The sequence below is a fragment of the Suricata suricatta genome, chromosome 10 (genome assembly GCF_006229205.1).
Source record: "Suricata suricatta isolate VVHF042 chromosome 10, meerkat_22Aug2017_6uvM2_HiC, whole genome shotgun sequence".
NCBI classification, from domain to species: domain Eukaryota; kingdom Metazoa; phylum Chordata; class Mammalia; order Carnivora; family Herpestidae; genus Suricata; species Suricata suricatta.
The window spans coordinates 112,226,718-112,234,404 of record NC_043709.1 but is presented as its reverse complement, the minus strand read 5'-3'; the positions used below and the strand labels follow the sequence as shown (position 1 = coordinate 112,234,404).

At 40.1% G+C, this 7,687-nt stretch overlaps 1 pseudogene; it reads left to right on the top strand.

Annotated features, from left to right (window-relative positions):
• The first annotated feature begins 6,739 nt into the window (after positions 1-6,739).
• LOC115304557 lies at positions 6,740-7,598 on the top strand (annotated as a pseudogene).
• The last annotated feature ends 89 nt before the right edge of the window (positions 7,599-7,687 follow it).

The following is a 7,687-nucleotide window of genomic DNA, read 5'->3' as shown; positions in this document are numbered from 1 at the left end:
TTTGAGGAACCTCCACACTGTTTTCCAGAGCAGCTGCACCAGTTTACATTGCCACCAACAGTATAAGAGGGTGCCCATCTCTCCACACCCTCTCCAACATCTGTAGTCTCTTGCTTTGTTCATTTTAGCCACTCTGACTGGTCATACCTCTGTTTTAAATACTAGTTGGATTCACTTTATGAAAAGTGAATTTAAAAAGTTTTATATAACTTTTGAAATTTAAGTTGTGGGAAAAGGCATGGTTAAATTTACTTATACCCAAGGCAGACTGATTCTGTGCATGTTGGGTATCTGATAAGAATAATTAAGTGCAAACTTCTTTGTACTGGATTTGAGAGAGATATATAGAATGGGTTAATCAAGCAGCTGAGAAATCCTCTTTTGATTAAAAAATCAGCAGTTGGCAAGGTAGTACTTCCGCAACCATAAGCGTCCTCTCTGTTCCTAGCCCAGAAAAGGAGTGATTAAAAAGCCTTGAGTTGGCCAAGAGTTGATTACAGTGTGAAGAGAGCTTTTCTCCATAATGAGCCAAAAGTTCACAAGAAGCACTGGGGTGTGGGAAAAGAACACAGATTTTTGGAGTCAGGTTTAAATTCTTATCCCAGCTTCCCCCACTGCTGTATGACCTTGAGAAAGTTACCAGCAAGCCTCAGTTTCCTTACCTATAAAATAGTATTCACAAGGTTACTAAGATCAAAAGACATGGCCAGTGCTCTTGGCATGCAGACACTCAAAAAATGCTCTCTCCAGGCACAGAAATACCAAGTGACCTCTTTTGTGTGTCCGTGGTCAGCTTCTTCCCCTGTTCCTTAGAGAGGCTATTCCATACTTAAATCGTCTTCTCAATCCCCCATCCTTAATGCCTCAATTCTCTCTCCAAACACACTTGGCCTAGAGAAACTCCCTTTCCCTCCAGTAAATATCCTTATTTGCTCCCAGCCTTGCTCTTTGCCTGTGGTCTCTAAAGATTTCTCTTTTCTGGGGCACCTAGGTGGCACAGTCAGTTAAGTGTCCAACTTAGGCTCAAGTCATGATCTCACAGCTCATGAGTTTGAGCTCCGTGTCAGGCTCAGTGCTGATAGCTCATAGCCTGGAGCGTGCTTTGGATTCTGTCTCCCTCTCTCTGCCCCTCCCCCACTCACATTCCATCTGTCTCTCTCCCTCTCAAAAATAAATAAACCAAAAATTAAAAAAAGAAAAAGATTTCTCCTTTCTGCTCAAAGCCAATCCCCTCACCTGTGTTCTTTGTCTGATAGTATCAACTCAAATAAGTGTTCTGTTATTGATTCCTTTTATATCTTATGTCTTCAAACCTTCCCTATGTGCTGCCTTTGCCCCATTGGCTTTAAGTTAGAATTAATTTAAAAAATTTCCTTTGAGCACCTACCCAATCTCAAACACTATGTCATATATGGTAATTGGCTACAGTGAGGGAACTTGGGGTTTATAGAAGCTTCTCTAACCACAGTTTCTTCATCTGTGTATTGAATACCACTATAGTATCTACCTATGTTGTGGAAGATATGATATATTATATTAGGAAATCCAGAGAGGGTACAAAACACTGCCTGGTACTAGTAAGTCCTTATTCCGAGTTAGAATCTAGTGAGAAATACAGCCCTGCAAACAAGTGGTCAGAAGACAGAATAAATAGTTGTGGGCGGTTGAGAAGTCCCCATGAGATGATGTCTCCATGCAGCAAGAAGTAAAAATATGAGGAGAGAAGAGTTTAAAATGGTTTTTGGAGAACAAGAGAGCTAACTAGAAAAATATGGAGTTGGGGGAACAGGGTTAAAGGCTCTACTGAAGCCCCTGGACTTATGACGGCACAAATTTGGGTGCTAGGGCCATTTTTTCCAGAAAGATCAGCTGCCAGGAAATCCCTTCAAGCCACTTCCCTGCCCGTCTTCTCTTTCCAGCAACCTAAGCACTGTTTCTGGAGCATCTTGTCCATTTGTGTCTGGAAACTAAAGGCGACAATAAAATACATTAGCATGCTGAAATTTAGTATTTCAAAGAAAAAGGGAATTTCAATTTGGCAAACAGAACAAAAAAGGGAAACAACAGTATAAGAACAGTTTCAAAAAATAATTGTCTGACACTAACATACGCCTATAAAATTAATAATAAGTAACTCTCAGCTCTCTCCACCAAATAAAATAGTGTAGGACACCTGAACACTCCCCACTTACAATGGCATAGTAATACAAAGGGCCAGGGGAGGAGTCTGGGCTGCGAGCTCACCCAGGGCTATGGTAAAGACCATCCCTTCAGACTTGGCATGGAAACCTGAGTAGTGTCAGAAGGGGGAACACAGAAGGAATAAGTTTAGAGCTTTAAACTCAAACATGGATATTTGAGAACTTCGGGAGTTCTGACCAGTCACTTGGGGTAAATAAATCAGGGCTTCTTTGCTAAAGGATCTGCGTCCTAAAATGGAAAACAAGAGATTCACTCCCTTAGCAGTGATTGTAAGGATTCTGATAGGCTTGCTGACACCACTCACTTTTCCTGTCCATGAGGGTCACCAAAGAGGTGTGGGTAACCTGAAGCAGAAGGTAGATTCTGTGACCAAGAATGCCCAAGGATTTAACAGCAACTCTATATTGATCATTCCCAGATCTATTTCCTGTCATACCGCTTTCTGAGCTCTGGTCCAATAAGTCCAACTTCTCTTTAAGCATCTCCTCCTCCTGATGCTCCATCACCAACTCAACCTTGGCACTTCTAAATCAGAAACTGTTAGCATCCATCTCTTCCATGAGGAATTCCTCTTAGGGGGATGCAACCAAGTCAATCAAGCCTGGATCTCCTCCTCTCCCTTATTCCCCTAATCCAACCAGTAACAGAGTCAAGTCGATGCTGCCTCCTGAACAACTGTCTCCTCTAGACAAATCTTTCTCAACATTTTCCAGGTGTAGATAGATCTGTGGTTCCTGAGTTGAAATAAAGTAGATCAGGAAGAGGAGCCAGTGAGCATGCCAAGATTAGCTCTTAATCAAGGCAGCTGGGAGCCATGGGCTAGAAAAGATAGAATTATGGTTTTTATTTATTTGTTTGTTTGTTTATTTATTCTGGACTGAAACATTCCAGAAAAGCAATATTCTCAAGCATGGGAGAAAAAAACTATGATTTAAATAATTACAACATAAAAAGCATTTAAACACAAGCTGATCAAGTTCCTTTAAAGTTGACCCAATATGTAAATTTTACTGAATTTAAAATCTTTTATATATATATATGTATAACCATTTTAATTTGTGGTTAATTAGTAAAATATAATCAATGTGCCTTGTTGTAATTCAATTATATGCCCACTGGGAAACTTCACTGACAGACTTAGTGAGGAGAGCTCAGACAGCCCATCTACCTGGAGGAAGGTCACTTAAGTTCTAGACAAAGCACCAAAGGAAAATGGCATTTTCAAGGTTAGCATTTTACATTTAACCCATGAAATTATGGCAGCATTCCAGAAAATCTTCAGAATGTGGTCGAAACCTAGTTTAATAGTTAAGATTGTATGAGAACTTAAATTTTAAAAACTAAGAATACAAGATTATGATATTGCATTATGGAAAAGGGATAAGGGCATTATTTCAAAACCTCTGTGTTCTTATATTTCCATTATAATTTTTTTAACTTCAAGAAATGTTTGATCTAATAAGTAATCAAACACCAATTTCATTCTTCTTCTATAGATCTATTGTAGGACCCTCATATTGTTTTAAATACCACTGTTAAAGTGACTCTCAACCCTCTGTTAATTTGTTAACACTCCTAGAAACCTTACACTGTTGTGAACATTAAGCTTTGTGAACAATAGTCCCTTATATGTGACTCCTTCAAGAAGGAATCCTGAAGCAACAAAAGGAGCCAAAACTAGGTAGGAGAGGGAAATCTTGGCCACTAACTGACAAAAATATCTTAAATGAGTTACCTCACCTTCCTGGGCCTTCGTGTTCCCTGCAAAATGAGTTGTTGACGTGAGTCTCTAAGGTCCCTGATAGATGGAAGATTCCATGATGTTGAGTTTGATGCTGAGGGAAAAGGGTTCAGTAGATCTCCTTGGGGGGGTGGGGGGGGGAGGTTGAGTGTGGGTTTTCTGGAATTAGGAGCTATGGTCAGCGAAGGCAGAGAAGATGCCCAAAGAAGAGGCACCCAGAGGAAGACGGGGGCCACAGGAAAGTGAAGAGGGTTAACACTGAAGGCTCCACCTTATTCCATTCCCAAGCTGAGTAATGGAGATGACCCAATTCCTTAATTTTATGCAAGAAGTTTTGTTGTTTGGCAAAATGGTAGCTTCTTTATAAAAATAGATATTTTATGGTGAAATATTCAAGTCTGAACCATGAAATTTAATTTTTGAGTATATGTTGGCTTCATATATTCCCCAGCTGTCTCACTGGAAGAGCTTCTCCAATGCAAGGATACTCTTTCCTCATTTTTCTCTTGTGATTCATTCCATGCCTTGCACAAGTACACAGAAAAGATGCTCAATAAATGCATAGACACAATGAGTAATCTTCAATATTTTATTTATCTTACTTCAAAAAAAGTAAAAACTCATTAATCCATACTGACAAATATCATGTTTCTAGGTAGAAAGGTGACACTTCTTTTTATAGATGAGGAAATATAAACACACAGAGAAAAGTAATTTTCTCAGAGCCCTTAGGTAGTGAGAGAACGGAAAACTTTCCTCCTCCTGGAGTACAAGTCTTAACCATTCTCTTTACTTCCCCTGAAGAGCCACTATGGGCACACAACAAGATCTGATGAACTTGCCTTAGCATAAGACTTTATTGTCTTCTAATGGCTAATAGCACACATCACCGCTACAAAATTACTGAATTTTTTCATTTCTGAAGGAAATGGCACTGGTTACGCTTAGCATAATCTTTAAGGCTTTATTAAGGCTAAATGCTTGAGGCTTTACTCAGATCAAATATCCCAGGTGAGGAAGACTAACTTGTGGACATTTAAATTGCCTCTCACATACTATTTCTGAGATCAAAGTACTTCAACTTTCTAAAGCACAAAAAAAGGAGGAAAAAAAAGTCTTAAACATAAAATAACACATCATTTCATAAACCAATGGGGAAAACCTCATGCACCATTGCAGATTCCTTATTTGACAACTTAAAACCTCAAGGAATTTTTGTACCTGTTTGGTACACAGCTGAGGAATCTTATAGGAAGAAAGAATATTTGTGTTTTGTTGGCACCCACTACCACCTTCCTGAGTGGTCGCTCCATTGGGTTTGCCATATTTACTCCATTCCACCATTATCTTTCTTGGCTATCATCTTTTATCATGAATATACGTCTCAAGCTAACCCTTCGCAGTTAGTATCCTGATCACATGAAAAGCCAGGATAAAGGACAATCTGACATTTGTGGGCAAAATAAAGAAATTTAATTAGAAATAAAGGATTGCATCTTAACCCCAAGAGGATGACTCATTATCCTTTTAAATTATCTCCCTCCCATGAGGCCAGATTGTCCACAATTTCTCCATTATCCCTAATTTCTCACCCCCTCTATTATCCAAAGTAACCTAATACAATTTCCAGATCTTCTACTGAGAGTTCTTAAACCCTGCTTTTCTAAGCAGAGATAAGCAAAAACAGAGAAGCATGAAAATGGTCAAGAGTTACCACCAGACGTAAATTAACATGTTTGTGTTTATAAATATTGTGTCCTAACTATGGTCCAAGAGAGGCCTCTGTTGGTAAGAAAGGATATGGGAAGAAGGTTTGGAGCATTCCTACATCTGTGGACATCTTTCTCCTCATGCAAATATTATATCATCACAAATTCCGGGAGAGACCTGTTGAGGGTGATGTGTCAAGCATGGACAGGTTCACAGCGCAGGAAACACCCTACTGTGACACACAATTCTGTCTCTCTCATGGAGCGTCCACATCAACACTCATCTGAGCCTCCCAACAGAGCCCACAACATGAGGCGAGTCTTTACAGTGCCCAGGTCAGCCTGGAGAAAATTAACGTTGACAAGAATCAGAGGAGTTGTTTCAACAGTGGTACTAAAACAATGACATTTTGGGGTGCCTGGGTGGCTCAGTCGGTTAAGCAACCGACTTCAGCTCCGGTCATGATCTCACAGTTCGTGGGTTTGATCCCTGTGTTGGGCTCTGTGCTGAGAGCTAGCTCACCTGGGGTCTGTCTTCAGATTCTGTGTTTCCCTCTCTCTCTCACACTGTCTCTCTTTCCCTCTCAAAAATAAATAAAAACATTTTTAAAATTTTTAAAAAATAAAACAATGACATTTTGTTACAACTCTTTCCCACCAGTTTGCTGACATGTCATGTGATAAGGGTTTTTGTTTTGTGTTTTTTGCTTTTTTAGCTTCATAGAAACAGAAACAAGAGATTAAATGGTAGGTACAGAGGCGATACTCATAAACACTGGTTTATCAGTGTAGCTCCATTGATTTGAAATTTTGTCTCTGCCTATTGATAAAACACTCACAGGAACTGTGTGAAGAATAAAAAGCATGCTAGAGAAAGAGGTGGAGTGTTGGAGGGAGAGGAACCATACCTGGTTCCTGAAGACTGGGGAATCTTCAGCTGTAAGAGGCCAAGGAAATGAATGGCCAATCGCTGTCATGGCCAGGTAGGTACACTCTTTATAATTACTATTTTAAGTGTGACACGTCTCTACTCTTGTTGAGGAGGGGAGGGAGGAAATTCTTCTTAATAAATCTAGTTTAGGCAGTACATTGAGCTCCATAGCGACAGCGCCGGGGCAAGTGAGAGCCAGACGGGCACTGGGCGTCTCTGTGCCTCGCTGAGGAAAATAATTAATCATGGGCAAAGGAGATCCTAGAAGCCGAGAGGCAAAATGTCATCCTATGCATTCTTTGTGCAAACTTGCCAAGAAGAGCACAAGAAGAAGCACCCGGATGCTTCAGTGAACTTCTCAGAGTTTTCTAAGAAGTGCTCAGATAGGTGGAAGACCATGTCCGCTAAAGAGAAAGGAAAGTTCGAAGACATGGCGAAGGTGGACAAGGCCCGTTTCGAAAGAGAAATGAAAACTTATATCCCCCCAAAAGGGGAAACAAAAAAGAAGTTCAAGGATCCCAATGCACCCAAGAGGACTCCTTCGGCCTTTTTCTTGTTTTGTTCTGAGTATCGCCCAAAAATCAAAGGAGAACATCCTGGCCTTTCTATTGGTGATGTTGCAAAGAAGCTGGGAGAGATGTGGAATAACACCGCTGCTGATGACAAGCAGCCTTATGAAAAGAAAGCTGCGAAGCTGAAGGAAAAATATGAAAAGGATATTGCTGAATACCGAGCTAAAGGAAAGCCTGATGCGGCAAAACAGGGAGTCGTCAAGGCTGAGAAAAGCAAGAAAAAGAAGGAAGAGGAGGAGGAAGAGGAAGATGAAGAGGATGAGGAAGAGGAGGAAGACAAAGAAGATGAAGATGAAGAAGAAGATGATGATGATGAATAAGTTGGTTCTAGCACAGTTTTTTTTTCTTGTCTATAAAGCATTTAACCCCCCTGTACACAACTCACTCCTTTTAAAGAAAAAAATTGAAATGTAAGGCTGTGTAAGATTTGTTTTTAAACTGTACAGTGTCTTTTTTTGTATAGTTAACACACTACCGAATGTGTCTTTAGATAGCCCTGTCCTGGTGGTATTTTCAATAGCCACTAACCTTG